The sequence below is a fragment of the Gopherus flavomarginatus genome, chromosome 23 (assembly GCF_025201925.1).
Source record: "Gopherus flavomarginatus isolate rGopFla2 chromosome 23, rGopFla2.mat.asm, whole genome shotgun sequence".
In the NCBI taxonomy this organism is placed as follows: Eukaryota; Metazoa; Chordata; order Testudines; family Testudinidae; genus Gopherus; species Gopherus flavomarginatus.
The window spans coordinates 16,525,891-16,548,966 of NC_066639.1; the positions used below are offsets into that span (position 1 = coordinate 16,525,891).

Here is a 23,076-nt window from a genome sequence, read left to right on the forward strand (position 1 = left end):
AGGCCCCTCCCAAGGGGGAGGGGCTTAAATGCTTGGCCACGCCCTCTGCACGGAGCAGGCCTGAGTCTCTACGCCCGCCCCGCCCCAGGATGGGAGGGGCTATGGGGGGGGTCCTTCCCAATGGGGCGGGGCTTAGAGGACCCTACCCCAGGGGGAGGAGCAACAGCGCCCGAGCGAGGAGGGCGGGGCTTGTGCTCCTGGGACGGCCCCCGCCCCACGGCCCATCGCCCTCCGGGGCCCCTCAGCTGTGCCCGGCCTCGCTGAGGGGCACGTGCCGGACGGGGTGCAAGATCCAGTCCATCCTGGTGCTCCAGCCGCCGTGACGCGCCTCGTTCAGCCGCTTGCTGAAGCCCTCGAGCGCCTCCGGCTCGGCCGCGTCGAGCGCCAGCGTCCCGCGCAGGCAGCGACGGCGCCGAAGGGCTGCAGCCCCGAGCTCAGCGCCAGCGAGAACAGGCTGAGCACCACGTTGGCATCGTGCCGGATGGCCAGGTGGCCCGCGTAGCACATCTCCTGGAACCTGCCGGGGCGCCCTCCCCGTGCTGGGAGGGTGGGGTTAGAGATGGGGGGGCTGGGAGCCCGGACTCCTGGGTTCTCTCCCCGGCTCCAGGGCGGGGACTGGCTGGCTCAGGGGGGCAGGGAATGGGGCAGGGGCCTGTCCCCTCTAGGGGGTGCTGGCTCCCCCCCGACCCCAGGGCGGGAACCGGCTGGCTCTGGGGGGCGGGGAATGGGGGTCTCACCTGCCCGTTGTCCTTCACCGATGCCCAGGATGAAGGTGGCCGCGCAGTCCCCGGCGCAGGAGCAGGTCAACAGGTCGATGGCGTTGTCGTAACTGGACCAGAGAACCCGGGTTCAATCGCCCCCCCCGGCCCGAGCCCCCAGCGGCCTGCCCTGTCCCCCTTGTTCCCGTCCTTCAGCCAGTGGTGCAGCATGTGGCTATTGAACTGCAGCGCCCCCTTCAGGCTGCCCTTGCACTGGATCTGCATGATGGTGTGCGAGCTCTTCAGCACCTCAATCAGCCCCACGCCGTCCCCGATGGACAGGCAGCCGTAGGGCAGCATCCTGGGGGCAGAGGAGGAACGATCAGGCAGGAGCCCCCCTGACCCGGCGCTGAGATGCAGCCACCTCTGGGGTGGGGCAGCCAGTTACCCAGGGACCCCTCGCCCGGCGCTGTGATGCAGCCACCTCTGGGGCGGGGCGGCCGGTTACCCAGGGACCCCTCGCCCAGCGCTGAGATGCGCCCACCTCTGGGGCGGGGTGGCCGGTGACACAAGGACCCCTTGTCACAGAGTCCCCGGGTGCTGCTCTGGAACTGCTCCCCACAAACACCTAGAGGGGACAGGCCCCTGCCACATTCTCACCCCCCTAAGCCAGCCAGTCCCTGCCCTGGGGCCAGTGGGAGCCGGCGCCCCCTAGAGGGGACAGGCCCCTGCCCCATTCCCCACCCCCCTGAGCCAGCCAGTCTCTGCCCTGGGGCCGGGGGGGAGCCGGCGCCCCCTAGAGGGGACAGGCCCCTGCCCCATTCCCCGCCCCCCTGAGCCAGCCAGTCCCTGCCCTGGGGCCGGGGGGAGCCAGCGCCCCCTAGAGGGGACAGGCCCCTGCCCCATTCCCTGCCCCCCCAAACCGGCCAATCCCCCCACCTCTTTGGCCCCCTTGCGGCCCTTGACGGAGCAGATGGCGAGGCAGAGGCGGGCAGCGCGGGGCAGGTCCACGAGGTAGATGTTGTAGCAGAGCCATTCGTTCCATCTGGGGGTGAGGGACACAGGTTGGGGTCGCCGGCGGTGGCTTGGGGGGGAGTCCCCGACCCTGGTCCCGGCGGCCCCGCAGCGCCCCCTGCTGAGCCCCCACCCCACTCGCTACCTGGGGTTGGAACAGGGAACGCGCTGGGTGTTGATGTCGTCACAAAGGGGCTCCCCGCCGTGGTAAATCCTCGTCTGGACGTAGATCTGGGAAAGGGGAGAGAAGGCGCCATCATGCCAGGGGACCCAGGAGTCCGGGGTCCTGCCCCCCCTGCTCTAACCATCAGCCCCCACTCCCCTCCCAGAGCCGGGGAGAGAACCCAGGAGTCCTGGCTCCCAGCCCCCCTGCTCTGACCCCCCAGCCCCCACTGCCCTCACAGAGCTGGGGAGAGAACCCAGACGTCCGGGCTCCCAGCCCCCACTCGCCCCCCAGAGCTGGGGAGAGAAACCAGGCATCTGGGGGCTCTTCCTTGCGTGGGCCCAGCCAGGGGGCCCATGCTGAGGGTGGGGCCAGGGCCCCTCACTTTGTACTAGCTGAGTGGGCCAGGGGCCAAGCGGGGGCCCCAGGACTGAGCCGGGGGTGGCAGGGCTAAGCCAGGGTCCCAGAGCCGAGCTGGGGGTGGCAGGGCCAAGCCGGTGGGCCCAGGGCTGAGAGGGGGGCCCCAGAGCCGGGGCCCTCACCTTGTACTGGCTGAGTGGGCCGGGAGCCCCAGGACTAAGCCAGGGGTGGCAGGGCCAAGCCGGGGGTCCCCAGATCCAAGTGGGACCGGGCCCCTCACCTTGTACTGGCTGAGTGGGCCGGGAGCCCCAGGGCCAAGCCGGGGTCCCCAGATCCAAGTGGGACCGGGCCCCTCACCTTGTACTGGCTGAGTGGGCCGGGAGCCCCAGGGCCAAGCCGGGGTCCCCAGATCCAAGTGGGACCGGGCCCCTCACCTTGCACTGGCTGAGCGGGCAGTCCCAGGGCCAGGTTGGGGGTCCCAGGGCCAGGTTGGGGGTCCCCGTCGGGCCCCTCACCTTGCACTGGCTGAGTGGGCGGTCCCAGGGCCAGGTTGGGGGTCCCAGGGCCAGGTTGGGGGTCCCCGTCGGGCCCCTCACCTTGCACTGGCTGAGCGGGCGGTCCCAGGGCCAGGTTGGGGGTCCCAGGGCCAGGTTGGGGGTCCCCCTCGGGCCCCTCACCTTGCACTGGCTGAGCGGGCGGTCCCAGGGCCAGGTTGTGGGTCCCAGGGCCACATGGGGGTCCCCCTCGGGCCCCTCACCTTGCACTGGCTGAGCGGCGGTCCCAGGGCCACATGGGGGTCCCCCTCGGGCCCCTCACCTTGCACTGGCTGAGCTGGCGGTCCCAGGGCCAGGTTGGGGGTCCCAGGGCCACATGGGGGTCCCCCTCGGGCCCCTCACCTTGCACTGGCTGAGCGGGCGGTCCCAGGGCCAGGTTGGGGGTCCCCTCGGGCCCCTCACCTTGCACTTGCTGAGTGGGCGGTCCCAGGGCCAGGTTGGGGGTCCCAGGGCCACATGGGGGTCCCCCTCGGGCCCCTCACCTTGCACTGGCTGAGCGGGCGGTCCCAGGGCCACATGGGGGTCCCCCTTGGGCCCCTCACCTTGCACTGGCTGAGTGGGCGGTCCCAGGGCCAGGTTGGGGGTCCCAGGGCCAGGTTAGGGGTCCCCCTCAGGCCCCTCACCTTGCACTGGCTGAGCGGGCGGTCCCAGGGCCAGGTTGGGGGTCCCCCTCGGGCCCCTCACCTTGCACTGGCTGAGCGGGCGGTCCCAGGGCCAGGTTGGGGGTCCCCCTCGGGCCCCTCACCTTGCACTGGCTGAGTGGGCGGTCCCAGGGCCAGGTTGGGGGTCCCAGGGCCAGGTTAGGGGTCCCCCTCAGGCCCCTCACCTTGCACTGGCTGAGCGGGTGGTCCCAGGGCCAGGTTGGGGGTCCCAGGGCCAGGTTAGGGGTCCCCCTCGGGCCCCTCACCTTGCACTGGCTGAGCGGGTGCTCCCAGGGCCAGGTTGGGGGTCCCAGGGCCAGGTTAGGGGTCCCCCTCAGGCCCCTCACCTTGCACTGGCTGAGCAGGCGGTCCCAGGGCCAGGTTGGGGGTCCCCCTCGGGCCCCTCACCTTGCACTGGCTGAGCGGGCGGTCCCAGGGCCAGGTTGGGGGTCCCCCTCGGGCCCCTCACCTTGCACTGGCTGAGCGGGTGGTCCCAGGGCCAGGTTGGGGGTCCCAGGGCCAGGTTGGGGGTCCCCCTCGGGCCCCTCACCTTGCACTGGCTGAGTGGGCGGTCCCAGGGCCAGGTTGGGGGCCCCAGGGCCAGGTTGGGGGACCCCCTCGGGCCCCTCACCTTGCACTGGCTGAGCGGGCGGTCCCAGGGCCAGGTTGGGGGCTCCAGGGCCAGGTTGGGGGACCCTCTCGGGCCCCTCACCTTGCACTGGCTGAGTGGGCGGTCCCAGGGCCAGGTTGGGGGTCCCAGGGCCACATGGGGGTCCCCCTCGGGCCCCTCACCTTGCACTGGCTGAGCGGGCGGTCCCAGGGCCACATGGGGGTCCCCCTTGGGCCCCTCACCTTGCACTGGCTGAGTGGGCGGTCCCAGGGCCAGGTTGGGGGTCCCAGGGCCACATGGGGGTCCCCCCGGCCTCCTGCAGGCAGCGCTGGAGCTGCGCGGGCGCCAGGTGCAGGCTGCGGCTCTGCCTGCGGATGGCGCCAGCGATCCCCTGCCCAGGCAGCGCGTCGTGTGGGGCCGGCAGCCTGTACTTCTGCTGGTCCAGGTGTGGGGCCACGATCACCCACACGGCCACCATCAGTCGGCCTGGGGGGGCACGGGACAGGAGACACGGAAACTTGGGGGGCTGCCGTCTGCCCCCCATGCCAGACCTGCTTGCTTTGCCCCATGGGATCCGGACACCACCCCTGTCCCCGGCCCACCAGGAACCCCCCACCCCACTGCCCAGACTTCCCACTGCCTTTGCCCCACACAGCCCCCCTCCTGCTGCCCCATGGTGTGCAGCCCCCCAAGGGCAGCACAGGACCCCTTCCCCCAGCCCCACAGCACAGACCCCCAGGAAGCACCGGACCCCTTCCCCCAGCCCCATGGCACAGAGACCCCTAAGGAGCACAGGACCCCTTCCCCCAGCCCCACAGCACAGACCCCCAGGGAGCACAGGACCCCTTCCCCCAGCCCCACAGCACAGACCCCCAGGAAGCACAGGACCCCTTCCCCCAGCCCCACAGCACAGACACCCAGGGAGCACAGGACCCCTTCCCCCAGTCCCATGGCACACAGACCCCCAAGAAGCACGGGACCCCTTCCCCCAGCCCCACAGCACAGACCCCCAGGGAGCACAGGACCCCTTCCCCCAGCCCCACAGCACAGACACCCAGGGAGCACAGGACCCCTTCCCCCAGCCCCACAGCACAGACCCCCAAGGAGCACAGGACCCCTTCTCCCTGCCCCACAGCACAGACCCCCAGGGAGCACGAGACCCCTTCCCCCAGCCCCATGGCACAGAGACCCCTAAGGAGCACAGGACCCCTTCCCCCAGCCCCACAGCACAGACCCCCAGGGAGCACAAGGCATCTTCCCCCCATCCCACGGCATGCAGACCCCCAGGGGAGCACGGGACTCCTTCCCCCCGCCCCACGGCACACAGACCCCCAGGGAGCACAAGACCTCTTCCCCCCATCCCATGGCAGGCAGACCCCCAGGGGAGCACAGGACCCCTTTCCCCCTCCCCACAGCACACAGATTCCCAGGGAGCAGAGGACCTCTTCCCTGCACCCCACGGCATACAGACCCCCAGGGGAGCATGGGACCCCTTCCTCCCACCCCACAGCCCACAGACCCCCAGGGGAGCACGGGACCCCCGCCTCACCTTTGTCCAGCTTGTTGTAGAGGTGTTTGGGCAGCTCGGGGCTGAACTCCACGTTTCAGGGGTAAACGTAGAGGGCCTGGCTGTGGGGCCCGCCAGCCTCCCGCGTCTCCACGGCCAGGATGGAGCGGCGGAAATCCTGCACCTCGGGGTCCTTCACCAGCTCGAACCTGCACATGGGCATCCCCATGGCGAAGCCTGGAGGGCAGGACGAGGGGGCTGAGACCAGACAGAGCCCCCCTCCGCCCCCCGCTGCTTCCCCCCCCCAAATCTAGGCCTGGCCCCACTCACCGATCTCCCAGTTGAGGATTTTCTCCTCCCAGTTGCCAACCAGCTTGATGATGGGCTGGAACAACTGCAGGTCGCAGAGCCGCCGGGACTCGTCGAAAAATTCCTCCCGCTCGGCCTCCTGGGTCACCCCCACGAAGATGTAGGAGGATTCGTCCTGAGGCGGGGAGGGCACAGACGCTGCGATCCGAACCCCCACGTCTCAGCCCCCTCCCCAAGCCAGGGCGAGAACCCAGGAGTCCTGGCTCCCAGCCCCCCTGCTCTAACCCACCAGCCTCCACTCCCCTCCCAGAGCCAGGGAGAGAACCCAGGAGTCCTGGCTCCCAGCCCCCCTGCTCTAACACACCAGCCCCCACTCCCCTCCCAGAGCCGAGGCGAGAACCCAGGAGTCCTGGCTCCCAGCCCCCCTGCTCTAACTCACCAGCCCCCACTCCCCTCCCAGAGCCGGGGAGAGAACCCAGGAGTCCTGGCTCCCAGCCCCCCTGCTCTAACCCACCAGCCCCCACTCCCCTCCCAGAGCCGAGGCGAGAACCCAGGAGTCCTGGCTCCCAGCCCCCCTGCTCTAACCCACCAGCCCCCACTCCCCTCCCAGTGCCAGAGAGAGAACCCAGGAGTCCTGGCTCCAGGCCCCCCTGCTCTAACTCACCAGCCCCCACTCCCCTCCCAGCGCCGGAGAGAGAACCCAGGAGTCCTGGCTCCCAGCCCCCCGGCTCTAACCCACCAGCCCCCACTCCCCTCCCAGCGCCGGAGAGAGAACCCAGGAGTCCTGGCTCCCGGCCCCCCTGCTCTAACCCACCAGCCCCCACTCCCCTCCCAGCGCCGGAGAGAGAACCCAGGAGTCCTGGCTCCCGGCCCCCTCTGCTCTAACCCCTCTCCCCTCCCCGCCTCGGCAGGGATGGGACCCAGGCGTCCGGCTCACCTGCAGCAGGTGGAAGAGGGGGTATTTGCGGGCCTCTCGGAAGAGCTCGTGTTTGATGCCCAGCAGCACGGCCTCGCGCAGACACTCCAGGGTGACCAGGATGCCGTTGGGGAGACAGCAATCCACCATGATCTGGGGGGGCATGAGGTGCAGCCCCCACAGCTCCCCGGACGATGGCCGCGGGGGCATGGCTGCGCCGGGGGACCCCTGGGCCTGCTAGAGACCCAGCCCGGGAGTCAGATGTTGGGCCCACCTGCGGAAAGAGCGGACATGCCCCTCACTCCCGACCCAAAGCCCCCCCAGCTCCGTGGTTGCCCCTCACTCCCGACCCCCAGACCCCCCAGCGCCCCTCACTCCCAACCCCCAGCCCCCCCAGCTCTGCCGATGCCCTTCACTCCCGACGTGCAGCCCCCAGGCCTGTGTTCCCCCTGCCAGCTCTCCTGATTCCTCTCAATCCTGACATGACAAGAGACAGACCCTGCCCCAGCTGAGATCAGGGCCCCATCATGCCCAGACACACGGCGAGGGACAGACCCTGTCCCAGCTGAGATCAGGGTCCCGTCGTGCCCAGACACACGGCCAGGGACAGACCCTGCCCCAGCTGAGATCAGGGCCCCATCATGCCCAGACACACGGCCAGGGACAGACCCTGCCCCAGCTGAGATCAGGGCCCCGTCGTGCCCAGACACACGGCCAGGGACAGACCCTGCCCCAGCTGAGATCAGGGCCCCGTCGTGCCCAGACACACGGCGAGGGACAGACCCTGCCCCAGCTGAGATCAGGTCCCGTCGTGCCCAGACACACGGTGAGGGACAGACCCTGCCCCAGCTGAGATCAGGGTCCGTCGTGCCCAGACACACGGCCAGGGACAGACCCTGCCCCAGCTGAGATCAGGGCCCCGTCGTGCCCAGACACACGGCCAGGGACAGACCCTGCCCCAGCTGAGATCAGGGCCCCGTCGTGCCCAGACACACGGCGAGGGACAGACCCTGCCCCAGCTGAGATCAGGGCCCCGTCGTGCCCAGACACACGGCCAGGGACAGACCCTGCCCCAGCTGAGATCAGGGCCCCATCGTGCCCAGACACACGGCGAGGGACAGACCCTGCCCCAGCTGAGATCAGGGTCCCGTCGTGCCCAGACACACGGCCAGGGACAGACCCTGCCCCAGCTGAGATCAGGCCCCATCGTGCCCAGACACACGGCGAGGGACAGACCCTGCCCCAGCTGAGATCAGGCCCCATCGTGCCCAGACACACGGCGAGGGACAGACCCTGCCCCAGCTGAGATCAGGGCCCCGTCGTGCCCAGACACACGGCCAGGGACAGACCCTGCCCCAGCTGAGATCAGGTCCCGTCGTGCCCAGACACACGGTGAGGGACAGACCCTGCCCCAGCTGAGATCAGGGTCCCGTCGTGCCCAGACACACGGCCAGGGACAGACCCTGCCCCAGCTGAGATCAGGGCCCCGTCGTGCCCAGACACACGGCCAGGGACAGACCCTGCCCCAGCTGAGATCAGGGCCCCGTCGTGCCCAGACACACGGCCAGGGACAGACCCTGCCCCAGCTGAGATCAGGGTCCCATTGTGTCCAGACACACGGCGAGGGACAGACCCTGCCCCAGCTGAGATCAGGGTCCCGTCGTGCCCAGACACACGGCGAGGGACAGACCCTGCCCCAGCTGAGATCAGGGCCCCGTCGTGCCCAGACACATGGCCAGGGACAGACCCTGCCCCAGCTGAGATCAGGGCCCCGTCGTGCCCAGACACACGGCCAGGGACAGACCCTGCCCCAGCTGAGATCAGGCCCCGTCGTGCCCAGACACACGGCGAGGGACAGACCCTGCCCCAGCTGAGATCAGGGCCCCGTCGTGCCCAGACACACGGCCAGGGACAGACCCTGCCCCAGCTGAGATCAGGCCCCGTCGTGCCCAGACACACGGTGAGGGACAGACCCTGCCCCAGCTGAGATCAGGGCCCCGTCATGCCCAGACACACGGCCAGGGACAGACCCTGCCCCAGCTGAGATCAGGGCCCCGTCGTGCCCAGACACACGGCCAGGGACAGACCCTGCCCCAGCTGAGATCAGGGTCCCGTCATGCTCAGACACACGGCCAGGGACAGACCCTGCCCCAGCTGAGATCAGGCCCCGTCGTGCCGGGCGCTGCCCAGACACACAGCGAGGGACAGACCCTAAGACACCAAAGCAATTTTGTTGCCTGCTAGTAGAGAATTGGGGGCTGAGGTGAACCCGTCTCTCCTACTCCACTTTCAGGCCCCCTCACCATCACCAGGAGCCCGGCACACAGGAGCAGAGAAGCCGAAACTTCCTGGCAGGCAGCAGGATCCGTCCAGGAGGAGACAGAAATTCCCCAGACCTCTCGTTCTGGTTAACCCTTCACATCCCCTCAGCCTACCAAGCCTTCTGGCAGGATAACACCCAGGAACCGCTGCAGGATCATTTGTGCCGACTCCTGCCTCAGTTTCCCCAGCAGTAAAAGGGGCGTAATCACACCTTTCTCGGCCCGACTGGGCAGGGCCTGTCTCCTGGTGTCTCTGCAGCATGGGGCACAATGGGGGGGGGCCCTCATCTAGGTTGGGGGGGAATCTTTGTAGCACCCGACACAAGGGAGAGGGAGGGGTCCCCAGTCTGGCTCTGGGCCTGTCGGCGGTGCTGTGTGGTGTCTCTTTCCCCCTCTTGTCTATGAATTCCTCTGCCCTTGTCAGAGACCCAAAAGCTGGACAGAAGCAGGAAGTACGACTGACCAGAGAGAGACTAGAAGATGAAAATAGCTGCTTTAGACACTCCCCCCCCTCCCCACCCCATTCCTGACCGAGATCAGGGCCCCCCCTTCGTTGTGCCTGGCCACTGCAGACCCTCCCTACCCGCTGACCAAGATCAGGGCCCCCCATGTGCTGGGCGGACACCTGAGTCCCCACCCCGGTGAGCTACAATCTCAGCACAAAAGGGGTTGGGGGGGCAAAGACATGCCCAGGGTCACCCCAACAGCTCAGTGGCGGAGGAGGAAGAGGAGTGGTGGTGATGGTGGTGGGGAACCAATACTTTTTGACTCCCAATCTGTCAGCAGCTCCCAGGTGACAGCATCCCGGCCTCCCCGCATCCTCCGCCCCCTTAGAAACCAGCTCCCAGTGCCAGAAGGGGGAAAACCCCACACCAGCCGGCACTGGATTGAGCCCTGAAATCCCCACCCCCCTCTCTTCCCCTGCTGACCTGCGTTTTCTTTTCTTCTGCTCAGGGAGTGCAGGAAAAAGGGGGGTGAGGGGGGAGCTTGTCTTTCTGATCTCCCTAGAAGTTACTGAGGGCTTTTCTGCCCCCCCCACCCCAGAGAGTGGGACCCCGGCTACTTACATGCCCTGTGCCTTTGGTGCATTTCCTCTTGCCAAACTGCCCAGCTCCCACAGCCAGAAGGAGGGGAAAAAACAAAACAAAAAACAGGATTGTTAGTCCTTGAACCGAACCATTCAAGCCCCCAACGTCAAACCATCCACACCCCGCCAACCCCAGCAGCTAGAGCCAGGAGGAGAGGGACATTTCTCTGTGCGAGATCCGTCTGGCTTCCCCCCTACATGCCTCTTCCCCTGCTTGTTTCTCTGCTCAGGGTGGGAAAAGCTTTTGCGGGCGGTATCTGGGCATGGGAAGGCAGGGATTTCCGCTAGATTCACGCTCACACAGCTGGGGAGGGTTTCACTGAAAAAAATGGCACCATCAAAGCAGATCACTCTGCAACCCCAAAGATACAGCCAGGACTGGGGGCAGGGGCCAGGATAAGGCAGCCAGAGAAATCTGCTCCTGGGAAAGGATCGGGAGGGGCCAGAGGAGAGATATACCTAAGACTAGCTCCATAAGGGGTACAGAGAAAGCGAGAAAGAGGATGTGACTGGAGCTAAACCTAGATAATTTGATCGATTGGTTCGATACAGAGGCGTGTCTGGGGAAAGCGAGGTTGTTTAGCTAGAGGAATATATAAGGAGATAGATATGTGCACAAAGACACCTATGGATGTAGGGCAGGGGCAGGCAACCTATGGCACGGGTGCCGAAGGCAGCACGCAAGCTGATTTTCAGCGGCACTCACACTGCCTGGGTCCTGGCCACCGTTCCGGGGGGCTCTGCATTTTAATTTAATTTTAAATGAAGCTTCTTAAACATTTTAAAACTTTATTTACTTTACATACAACAATAGTTTAGTTAACTACTATGGATTTATAGAAAGAGACCTTCTAAAAACGTTACAATGTATGACTGGCACCTTAAATCAGAGTGAATAAATGAAGACTCGGCGCCCCACTTCTGAAAATTTGCCGGACTCTGGGATACAGGGATAAATAGACGAGTGTGAAGGTGGAGTGGATGGATGGATCGAGGCTGATTGAGGGTGATTCATTTGGGGAAAAAGAGGAAATTCCCTGACTAAAATCTTCGTTACACGTGGGTTAAGAGTTTGACACATGAAAAAGAGAACAATATAGTTTAGATAGAGGAGAAACAAGTTGTTGGTTTTTTCTGAAAGAGAAGAGTTCCCAGGCCAAAAAAAAGTGCATTAAAGTGGAGTTAAAGGTGAGAGAGAGAGATACAGGTGTGTGTGGGCAGAGAGAGGGATGTACTGGGGGATGGAAGGAGAGGTGTCTATGGGGGACAGATGGAGGGAGGGAGAGGAATGGATACGGGGATGGATGGAGGGCAAGATGAACAGATATGGGAGTGGATGGTTGGATAGATGGAAGGCTGTGGCTGGAGATGGATGTGCGGGTGTAGGAGGAGGGATGAAATGAAATGAATAGGCAAACAAAAAGAAGTATTTTTTCACACAATGCACAATCAACCTGTGGAACTCCTCGCCAGAGGATGTTGTCAAGGCCAAGACTATAACAGGGTTCAAAAAAGAATTGGATACATTCATGGAGGATGGGTCCATCACTAATTATTAGCCAGGCTGGGCAGGAATGGTGTCCCTGGCCTCTGTTTGCCAGAAGCTGGGAATGGGCGACAGGGGATGGGTCACTTGGTGATTCCCTGTTCTGTTCATTCCCTCAGGGGCACCTGGCCTTGGCCACTGTTGGAAGACAGGACATGGGGCTAGATGGGCCTTTCGTCTGACCCAGTCTGGCTGTTCTTATGTTCTACGGATGCAGGGATGTGTGGATGAAGAGGTGGGTATAGGGATGGATGGGTGGATAGAGGGGTGTGTGGGGGGATGGATGGATAGATGGGTGTGTGTGGCGATGGATGGATGGATGGATGGATGGATAGAAGTGTGTGTGTGGTGATGGATGGATAGAGGGGCGTGTATGGGGATGGATGAATAGAGGGGTGTGTATGGAGATGGGTGGATAGAGGGGTGTGTGTGGGACGTGTGGATAGAGGGGAGTCTGTGGGGATGGATGGATGGATAGAAGGGTGTGGGGGGTGTGGATGGGTAGATGGATAAAGGGGTGTGTATGGGGATGGATGGATAAAGGGGTGTGTGTGGGGATAGATGGATAGAGGGGTGTGGGGGTGGATGGGTGGATAGAGGGATGCATGTGGCGATGGGTGGATAGAGGGGTGTGGGGGGGTGGATGGGTGGATAGAGGGATGCGTGTGGGGATGAGTGGATAGAGGGGTGTGTGGGGGGATGGGTGGGTGGATGGATAGAGGGGTGTGCGTGGGGATGAGTGGATAGAGGGGTGTGCATGGGGATGGGTGGATAGAAGGGTGTATGTGGGGATGGATGGATGGACAGAAGGGTATGTGGGACGGTCGGTGGATAGAGGTGTGTGGGGGGGATGGATGGATAGATGGATGGATGGATAGAAGAGTGGGGGGGTGGATAGAGTGATGTGTGTGGGGATGGATGGATAGAGGGGTGTGTGTGGGGATGGATGGGTGGATGGATAGAGGGGTGTGTATGGGGATGGGTGGATAGAGGGGTGTTTGTGTGGATGGATGCATGGATGGATGGATGGATAGAGGGGTGTGTGTGGGGATGGGTGGATAAAGGTGTGGGAGGGGATGGATGGATAGAGGGGTGTATGGGGGTGGATAGAGGGATGCGTGTGGGGATGGGTGGATAGAGGGGTGTGTGTGGGGATGGATGGATGGATAGATAGAAGGGTTTGTGTGGGGATGGGTGGATAGAGGGGTGTGTGTGGGGATGGGTGGATGGATAGAGGGGTGTGTGTGGGGATGGATGGATAGAGGGGGTGGATAGAGGGGTGTGTATGGGGATGGGTGGGTGGATGGATAGAGGGCTGTGTGTGGGGATGGGTGGATAGAGGGATGTTTGTGGGGATGGATGGGTGGATGGATAGAGGAGTGTGTGTATGAGGATGGGTGGATAGAGGAGTGTGTGGGGGGATGAGTGGATGGATAGAGGGGTGTGTATGGGGATGGGTGCATGGATGGGTGGATGGATAGAGGGGTGTGTGTGGGGATGGGTGGATAAAGGTGTGTGTGGGGGGATGGATGGATAGAGGGGTGTGTATGGGGATGGGTGGATGGATGGGTGGATGGATAGAGGGGTGTGTGTGGGGATGGGTGGATAGAGGAGTGTGTGTGGGGATGAGTGGATGGATAGAGGGGTGTGTGTGGGGATGAGTGGATGGATAGAGGGGTGTGTGTGGGGATGGGTGGATGGATGGGTGGATGGATAGAGGGGTGTGTGTGGGGATGGATCGATAGAGGGGGTGGATAGAGGAGTGTGTGTGGGGATGGGTGGTTGGATGGATAGAGGGCTGTGTATGGGGATGGGTGGATAGCGGGATGTTTGTGGGGATGGATGGGTGGATGGATAGAGGAGTGTGTGTATGAGGATAGGTGGATAGAGGAGTGTGTGTGGGGATGAGTGGATGGATAGAGGGGTGTGTGTGGGGATGGGTGGATAGAGGAGTGTGTGTGGGGATGACTGGATGGATAGAGGGGTGTGTATGAGGATAGGTGGATAGAGGAGTGTGTGTGGGGATGAGTGGATGGATAGAGGGGTGTGTGTGGGGATGGGTGGATGGATGGGTGGATGGATAGAGGGGTGTGTATGGGGATGGGTGGATAAAGGGGGTGGATAGAGGGGTGTGTATGGGGATGGGTGGGTGGATGGATAGAGGGGTGTGTATGGGGATGGGTGGATGGATGGGTGGATGGATAGAGGGGTGTGTGTGGGGATGGATCGATAGAGGGGGTGGATAGAGGGGTGTGTATGGGGATGGGTGGATAGAGGAGTGTGTGTGGGGATGGGTGGTTGGATGGATAGAGGGCTGTGTATGGGGATGGGTGGATAGCGGGATGTTTGTGGGGATGGATGGGTGGATGGATAGAGGAGTGTGTGTATGAGGATGGGTGGACAGAGGAGTGTGTGTGGGGATGAGTGGATGGATAGAGGGGTGTGTGTGGGGATGACTGGATGGATAGAGGGGTGTGTGTGAGGATGGGTGGATAGAGGGGGTGGATAGAGGGCTGTGTATGGGGATGGGTGGATAGAGGGATGTTTGTGGGGATGGATGGGTGGATGGATAGGAGTGTGTGTATGAGGATGGGTGGATAGAGGGGTGTGTGTGGGGATGACTGGATGGATAGAGGCGTGTGTGTGGGGATGGGTGGATAGAGGGGGTGGATAGAGGGGTGTGTATGGGGATGGGTGGATAGAGGAGTGTGTGTGGGGATGGGTGGGTGGATGGATAGGAGTGTGTGTATGGGGATGGGTGGATAGAGGGATGTTTGTGGGGATGGATGGGTGGATGGATAGGAGTGTGTGTATGAGGATGGGTGGATAGAGGGGTGTGTATGGGGATGACTGGATGGATAGAGGGGTGTGTGTGAGGATGGGTGGATAGAGGAGTGTGTGTGGGGATGAGTGTATGGATAGAGGGGTGTGTGTGGGGATGACTGGATGGATAGAGGGGTGTGTGTGAGGATGGGTGGATAGAGGGGGTGGATAGAGGGCTGTGTGTGGGGATGGGTGGATAGAGGGATGTTTGCGGGGATGGATGGGTGGATGGATAGAGGGGTGTGTGTGAGGATGGGTGGATAGAGGAGTGTGTGTGGGGATGAGTGGATGGATAGAGGGGTGCGTGTGGGGATGACTGGATGGATAGAGGGGTGTGTGTGGGGATGGGTGGATAGAGGGGTGTGTGTGGGGATGACTGGATGGATAGATGGATGTTTGTGGGGATGGATGGGTGGATGGATAGGAGTGTGTGTATGAGGATGGGTGGATAGAGGGGTGTGTGTGGGGATGAGTGGATGGATAGAGGGGTGTGTGTGGGGATGGGTGGATAGAGGGGTGTGTGTGGGGATGACTGGATGGATAGATGGATGTTTGTGGGGATGGATGGGTGGATGGATAGGAGTGTGTGTATGAGGATGGGTGGATAGAGGGGTGTGTGTGGGGATGACTGGATGGATAGAGGGGTGTGTTTGGGGATGGGTGGATAGAGGAGTGTGTGTGGGGATGAGTGGATGGATAGAGGGCTGTGTATGGGGATGGGTGGATAGCGGGATGTTTGTGGGGATGGATGGGTGGATGGATAGAGGGGTGTGTGTGAGGATGGGTGGATAGAGGAGTGTGTGTGGGGATGAGTGGATGGATAGAGGGGTGTGTGTGGGGATGAGTGGATGGATAGAGGGGTGTGTGTGGAGATGAGTGGATGGATAGAAGGGTGTGTGGGGGGATGGGTGGATAGAGGGGTGTGTGTGGGGATGGGTGGATAGAGGAGTGTGTGTGGGGATGAGTGGATGGATAGAGGGGTGTGTGTGGGGATGACTGGATGGATAGAGGGGTGTGTGTGAGGATGGGTGGATAGAGGAGTGTGTGTGGGGATGAGTGGATGGATAGAGGGGTGTGTGTGAGGATGGGTGGATAGAGGAGTGTGTGTGGGGATGAGTGGATGGATAGAGGGGTGTGTGTGGGGATGACTGGATGGATAGAGGGGTGTGTGTGAGGATGGGTGGATAGAGGAGTGTGTGTGGGGATGAGTGGATGGATAGAGGGGTGTGTGTGGGGATGACTGGATGGATAGAGGGGTGTGTGTGAGGATGGGTGGATAGAGGAGTGTGTGTGGGGATGAGTGGATAGCGGGATGTTTGTGGGGATGGATGGGTGGATGGATAGGAGTGTGTGTATGAGGATGGATGGATAGAGGGGTGTGTGTGGGGATGACTGGATGGATAGAGGGGTGTGTGTGGGGATGGGTGGATACAGCGGTGTGGGAGAGATTGTAGTGAAGCAAAGACTCACCAGTGTGGCATCTCCTGCTGGTCATCTTGGGAATTAGCTCTTGTCCAGTCCGGAGCCCCCTCCGCTGGCCGGTGTCCCTCCCGGACACCAGTGCCCCTTTACCTTGGGGTTCTGACCCTGGCAGTACCCCCACACTCTGGGGCTCCCCTCCCCTCCAAACGCACCTTGCCTCAGTGGCTACTGCCAGTCGTCATCCAGCCCCCGCTCACTGGGGCAGACGCAGCCTGTACTGGCCACTCATCATCGGCAAGGGGATCGGACTTGCTGCTGCTACCTATCCCCGGGCTGCAATGCTGCAGCCCCAGTACCTCCTTAGCCTCTAACAAGGTCTCAACCTGAGCCCTGATTGAGCTGGCCACGCCGGTGGCTGCCTCTCCAATCAGCCTCGCATGGCTGCTTCTAACCCCTGTTCTCCAGGGGTGGGGCAGCTGCCCCGCTACAGGGATGGATGGATTGATGGGGCGGGGATGGATAGACAGAGAAGAGAACGAAAGAGGGTGGATAGAGAGGTGTGTATGAGGATGGGAGGATGGACGGAGAAGAGTGGACATGGGAGATGGACGGGCTACTAGAAAGGAGTCCATGAGCGGTAGACAGGTAAATAACACACCCTCTGAAAATGTGTTGCTCCTGCCACGATGATAACAACCATCCCACAATGCAGACACCACAACAGTAGACGGCCGTGCCCGCCCCGTGATCACAGCTATCCATCCATTATTGGCCCGCATCTAACCCTGAGGCCCCCTTGCGGGCCACTGGGCCCAGAGGGTGTCTTGGGGCCAGACACTCAGATGAAGACCCAGAACCTTGTCTTTAAGGTCTACGCCCCAACCTGGCTGGGCTGGGCGCATGTGGTTGAGCATTTCCCAGCAGTCAGATGACTCGCGGGCAGAAAGTGAAATAGGCATGGAAGCTTTTGCAGGACCAGAGGCTCAGCCGGCCATCAGGACGGCGTGCAACAGATCTCTCCCTTTCTCAGGGATTTTGAACCCAGACCAAACTAGAGAGTTTGGACAGGAGGTTGGCTTTAGAGCTCGGTGACACTGGTTGAGTTCACCCAACTGGACTCCCCCTTGGTTTACGCGGTGGCAGGACTTGGCTCCATGGGACTGGATTCTTGACTGTTCCGGACGAGAACAAACGGCTGGTGACCGACACATTGTGTTCTTCACAGGACGTATGATTTGGGGGTTTGACAACGACATGCCCTGACGTCAGGGAGAGCATGATCAATTGCATTTTCTTTGAAGTTGGAAGGTTTCCTTTAACGAAGTTTTTTGTCGAGGAATTTCCTTGTTTTTTTTTTAAATGAGATCAGATCCAAAGTCTACAACAGGGTTTTTTCTCTCTCGTCCAGACAATGACACCAGGGTGCGTCTCGAGACCAGTAGTGCCTATCTAGCCACATCCTGCCATGCAGCAGAGACAGCAAGCAATTAAGCAAGCTGCTATTGTGAGATTGGAAATTTACCAGGCTCTGGTGGTAAAACCGATTTTGTTTCCCCCTTGGGGAAACATCTGATATGGGAAATGGCTCCACATTTGTTCATTAAAGAATCCTCTTTCAAAATCCTCTGTGAGATAGCTACTGCTTAAAAACCTGCATGCCAGGGCTCACCTCTCCTAAGATGCAATGAATCTTCAGACAGACGCATCTTAATTCATTTGGTTTGGTTACGATGGAGGAGCGTGGGCTGGCCGTAAGAGATCGGAGCTTTACCCCTGCCAGCATTTCGCTGGCTGGCCTGCGGCAAGGCCCCGCTGCAAAACTGGCCACTGCTGAGCTCCAGAGCCTCATTGTGCTAGGTGCTGCAGACACAGAGTGAGCAACAGTCCCTGCGAGGAGCGGCTTACCAAAACAACAGATAAAATTCAGGGTTGATAAATGCAAAGCAATGCACCTTGGGAAAAAATAATCCCAACTGCACATACAAACCAATGGGGTCTCAGTGAGCTGTTACCACTCAAGAAAGAGATCTTGACGTCATCGTGGATGGTTCTCTGAAAACATCAACTCAATGTGTAGCAGCAGTTGAAAAAGCGAACAGAAAGTTGGGAATCATTAAGAAAGGGAGAGATAATTAGACAGAAAATATAATGTTGCCTTTATATAAATCCATGGTACGCCCACATCTTGAAAATTGTGTTCTGATGCGGTCGCCAAAACTACAACAGGGTTCTAAAAAGAATTAGACAAGTTCATGGAGGATAGGTTCAGCAACGGCTTTGAGCCAGGATGGTCACGGATGCAACCCCACGCTCCGGGTATCCCTGAATCTCTGACTGCCAGACGCTTCGGAGTGGACAACGAGATGGATCACGCGATAATCGCCCGGTTCTGTTCATTCCTGCTGAACCATCTGGCACTGGCCGCTGCCAGAGACAGGACGATGGGCCATTGCTCCGACCCAGTCTGGCCGCTTTTATGCCAACAAATTGGTGGGGAGGAGAAAATAAGGCATAGACGAGAAAGGATTTGGCTGAGGTCACAGAGCAGGTCAGGAATAGAACCCAGGTGTCCTGTCTTCCCAGCCCAGCACCTCAACCATACTGCCTGATGTGTTAATGTAACATAAGAACGGCCAGACTGGGTCAGACCAAAGGTCCACCTAGCCCAGTATCCTCTTTTCCAACAGTGGCCAGTGCCAGGTGTCCCGGGGGAATGAACAGAACAGGGAATCATCAAGTGACCCATCCCCAGCTCCTGGCAAATAGAGGCTAGGGACACCATCCCCGCCCATTGATGGACCTGTCCTCCATTAATTTCTCTAGTTCTTTTTTTGAACTCTGTTCTAGTCTTGACCTTCACAACATCCCCTGGCGAGGAGGGCCCCAGGTTGACTTCTGCTTGATGTAGAGCGTCTAGTGACCCACTCCTGATTAACAGACTCCAAGCAATGGAAAACCCAATTCTGATGGTTAATTCCCTTCCCGGTTAAAAATGTGCACTGTATTTCCAGTCTGAATTGGTCAGCTTCCAGCTGCTGCTAGATTAAGAGATCTTCTCCTTGCACAGGGGATGGATTCACTTCTTCACCTTCTCTTCCACCAGCTAAACAAACTGAGCTTCGTACATCTGCAATTCGAGAGAGGGGACTCGGGCCATCTTAACGCTCCCTACCGACCAACTGGCCAGTTCGGCAATAGCTGCTAAGGCAGGTTGTGATTGATGCATCACGGAGAGGCTTCCTGCACCTCGAGAGGAACATATTTTCCCAGAGCCCAGCTCTTTCTTTAAAAGCAAAAAAAACCTTTTACAAATCACGCACTGTGATTTATCTGAGAGGAAACCGCACAGATTCTGGGAGATGTAAATAAACCAGCATGACATGATACAACAGGGTCTAAATATTTAGCAAATGACAGAAGGAGGGGGGGTGGATTCAGACCTTGGCTGGGAATTTACTTCAAGAGCCAGAGACCAAATACTTTAGCCATGAGGATTTCCCTGGCTTTAAGCGTAACGCATCGGTTCTGCACACTCACACATCTGTGACCCCGACAGTGAATTTTGGGATGGGATACAGGATCCCTTGAAGTCACAACGCCGGCCTAAATTTTGCTCTTCCGTGGCTTTGGTCGATTAGGAAATTTTCATCACTTTTCTTCATGGTATAAGAAGTGTTGTGGATAAGACATTAACTTGCAAGTCAGGATGCCTGGATCCTATTTCCGCTTTGCAGCCAGCTCTCATCCAAGCTATGTGCCTCAGTTTCCCCTCTATTTAGACTGTAAGTTTTTTGGGACGGGGCTCTTTCTATGAATGCGGACAGTGTCTGAAAGAACAGAGGGCACTCTGCCTGAGTCAGCAGAGAGCCTGAATCAATTGCTACAAGAGGTAGAAAAGCCCTGAGCATAACTGACACAGTGACAGCCGGAGACATTCTGAGAGGAGAGAACCGCCCCTAGTGTAACTGACACAATGCTGCCTGAGTCTGCAGAGAGCCTGAAGCGCTGTCATTCTCCATGCTATGTCGGGTCTAAAATTCAGCGATTTTCAGTGCTGCTGTGGCATGTTCCAGAGAGGATCATTTCAGCGGGTGGAATGAGGGTGACAGTAGGTGGAAGTGGGACCCCGAGGGACTTGAAATTGGGAGCTGCTGTGGTGGGGAGAAAAATGCAGAGGGAAGAACAGAAGAGAGACAGCGGGGGAAGGAGAGAAGCAGAGAAAAGAGGGATGAGGGAAAGGAAGGATGCAAAGGAGAGAGAGCAGTGACCTAAAATGGGAACACAATTCCTCACCAAATCCTACAATAAAGTACCGGAACAAGCAATCCCCGGCAGTTTAGGCACTTGATCGCTCTGACCCATCCACGGGAGATCACTGTGTGAATCCTAAATTTAGACCTTGGACCCTAATTTATCATGGAATCTGGCCCTCTGCCCCAAATTGAGGCTGACACCCTTGATCCAGATACCTGAGGCCCCCTTTTATGCATCCGATAGTGTGACTGAGAATCAGACTCATGAAGAATCTGTGGCCACGGGAGTTAAAGCCAAACTAATTCAAATACGAAATAAAGCATATTTGCAACAGGGTGGGCGATTAACGGCCTCATGAATTGTGACCACTGCTCACTTAAAACCCAATACCTACACCAATATTCACAGGCCACAAGGCCATTGGCAAGAGAAATCTAACCTTCCCAGAGCTGTTGGGGATGTAACGGGATAATCTACTGTGTGGCTTCACCTTTTCTGCTCAGGAATCTGATCTCACTTCCGGTTTTCTGCTTTCGAAAACTTTCAGGAAAAACGCCTGTATGTTGTTTTGGTTTTTTTGTTTTGGTTTTTTTACAGCTGCTGCATGAAGTAGCTGCTAGGACTGACTCCTGGCATGACAACAATACCAGCATTGTGCGGCAGCTAGGCCGAGCGCCTGAGAGAAGGCAGCTGGGTTTCTGTACCTGCAGCGGTGGATGAGTGAGGGCAGTGAGCGTGAAGAGGAGAGACAGGATGGTGCCACTTTTGAGCAGCGGGGATTAACGTTGGCTCGTTTTGAATGCCCGGAAGGAGTGGTGTCTGGCGTTTGCAACGGAGGGGTGTAATTGGGTTCTTTTGTGCTGCCCCCAGGCTCTTGCGGTGTGACTGTGGGCAAGCCATTTCCTTCTCTGCCCTTCTGTCTAGTCAAGACTGTGAGCTCATGCGGAAAAATGCCTGGCATAACGGTAGGCCCTCACCTTGGATGGCGGAAGCACTCGGCATGAAGGGGGCCCTGATTTCGAACAGGTGATCTCAGTCAGAGGCTCTGTGCAGCGCCTGGCACAACAGGGCCCTCGATTCTGGCTGGGCTGTCTGATTGCTACGCTCATGCTAAATCATAACAATACAATAAATACCTACTCCACCGAGCTGGTGAGACGTAATGAATTGTTGACAGTCCGAGACCAAGTGTCATGCCTTTAGACTCAGGAACGTTCTCCTCAAAGAACGGGTTCGATTCTCATTGCTTGAGACATTTAAAATTAAGCAAAATGCCGAGAAAATCACACCATCAAAATTGACCTTGTGCCAGCCAAGACAGATGGAGGAGATCTACCAAAATGGAGCTTTTCCATCTCTGGGCCCAGTTCAAAGCTGATATAAATTTGGGTCACTCCTCTGCAGTTTACAACCTTCTATGATTGGGTGAGAGAACCCAGCGGCTCCTGGAGTTTGATGATATCTGATGTTAGGGCAGAAGAATCTCCCGTCGTGTAGAGCAGGGCTCAGAAGGCCACTGTTTGGTTTTATCTTGTTCTTTCTCTGGGATGTTTCAGCAAAGCTGTGGTAAATCTTGGATTTTTGCTGGTCTGCTTCTTTATTGGGTCCTCTGATCCTTCCTTTTCCTCTTCCCTTTTCATACACTTTTTACCTCACGTAGGCTAATTTATCCCTGATTGCCTTGGCTTGATGTTGGACCTTTCCCCTCCTCAAAATTTACCCATGCCATAATGCGCCCAGAAAACTGCCACTCCATGAGCTTGGCAGGTGGTGAGTTATCATGGCTACTGCTGACTAGGAGGATTGGGCCAAAAGAAATCTGATGAGGTTCAACAAGGACAAGTGCAGAATCCTGCACTTAGGACGGAAGAATCCCAGGCACCGCTACGGGCTGGGGACCGACTGGCTAAGCAGTTCTGCAGAAAAGGACCTGGGGGTTACAGTGGACGAGAAGCTGGATATGAGTCAGCAGGGTGCCCTTGTTGCCAAGAACGCTAATGGCATATTGGGCTGCATTAGTAGGAACATTGCCAGCAGATTGAGCGAAGTGACTATTCCCCTCTATTTGGCACTAGTGAGGCCACATCTGGAGTACTGCATCCAGTTTTGGTCCCCCCCACTACAGAAGGGATGTGGACAAATTGGAGAGTCCAGTGGAGGGCAATGAAAATGATTAGGGGGCTGGGGCACGTGGCTTATGACCAGAGGCTGAGGGAACTGGGGTTATTTAGTCTGCAGAAGAGAAGAGTGAGGGGGGATTTGATAGCTGCTTTCAACTACCTGAAGGGGATTCCAGAGAGGATGGAGCTCGGCTGATCTCAGTGGGGCCAGATGACAGAACAAGGAGCAGTGGTCTCAAGTTGCAGTGGGGCAGGTCTAGGTTGGATATTAGGAAAAACTTTTTCACTAGGAGGGTGGTGAAGCACTGGAATGGGTTACCTAGTGAGGTGGTGGAATCTCCATCCTTAGAGGTTTTTAAAGCCCAGCTTGACAAAGCCCTGGCTGGGATGATTTAGTTGGGGTTGGTCCTGCTTTGAGCAGGGGGCTGGACTAGATACCTCCTGAGATCTCTTCCAACCCTAGTCTTCTATGTTTGTATGACTAGCTAAGAAATGACTCCATGTGCTAGACACTAGAAAATATAAAGATGATCCCTGCCCCAGTGTGCTGACAGTCTAAGTCTAGGACAAGGGGCGAAAGACAGACACAAGGAAACAATGCCATAATGTTGGCCAGCATGATGGGCAGTGGTCTTTTATCAAATGATCTCTAGTTGGACATCAATTTACACTAGCTGGGTATCTGCTCCTATGGATTTATCATCGTCTTGGCGGGCTAGAGTTAAACATCA

The 23,076-nt window shown here is 59.2% G+C and overlaps 1 pseudogene; it reads right to left on the minus strand.

Moving 5' to 3' along the window:
- Positions 1 to 198: 198 nt before the first annotated feature.
- LOC127039761 (phosphatidylinositol 4,5-bisphosphate 3-kinase catalytic subunit alpha isoform-like) lies at positions 199 to 6,982 on the minus strand (annotated as a pseudogene).
- Between the last annotated feature and the right edge of the window lie 16,094 nt (positions 6,983 to 23,076).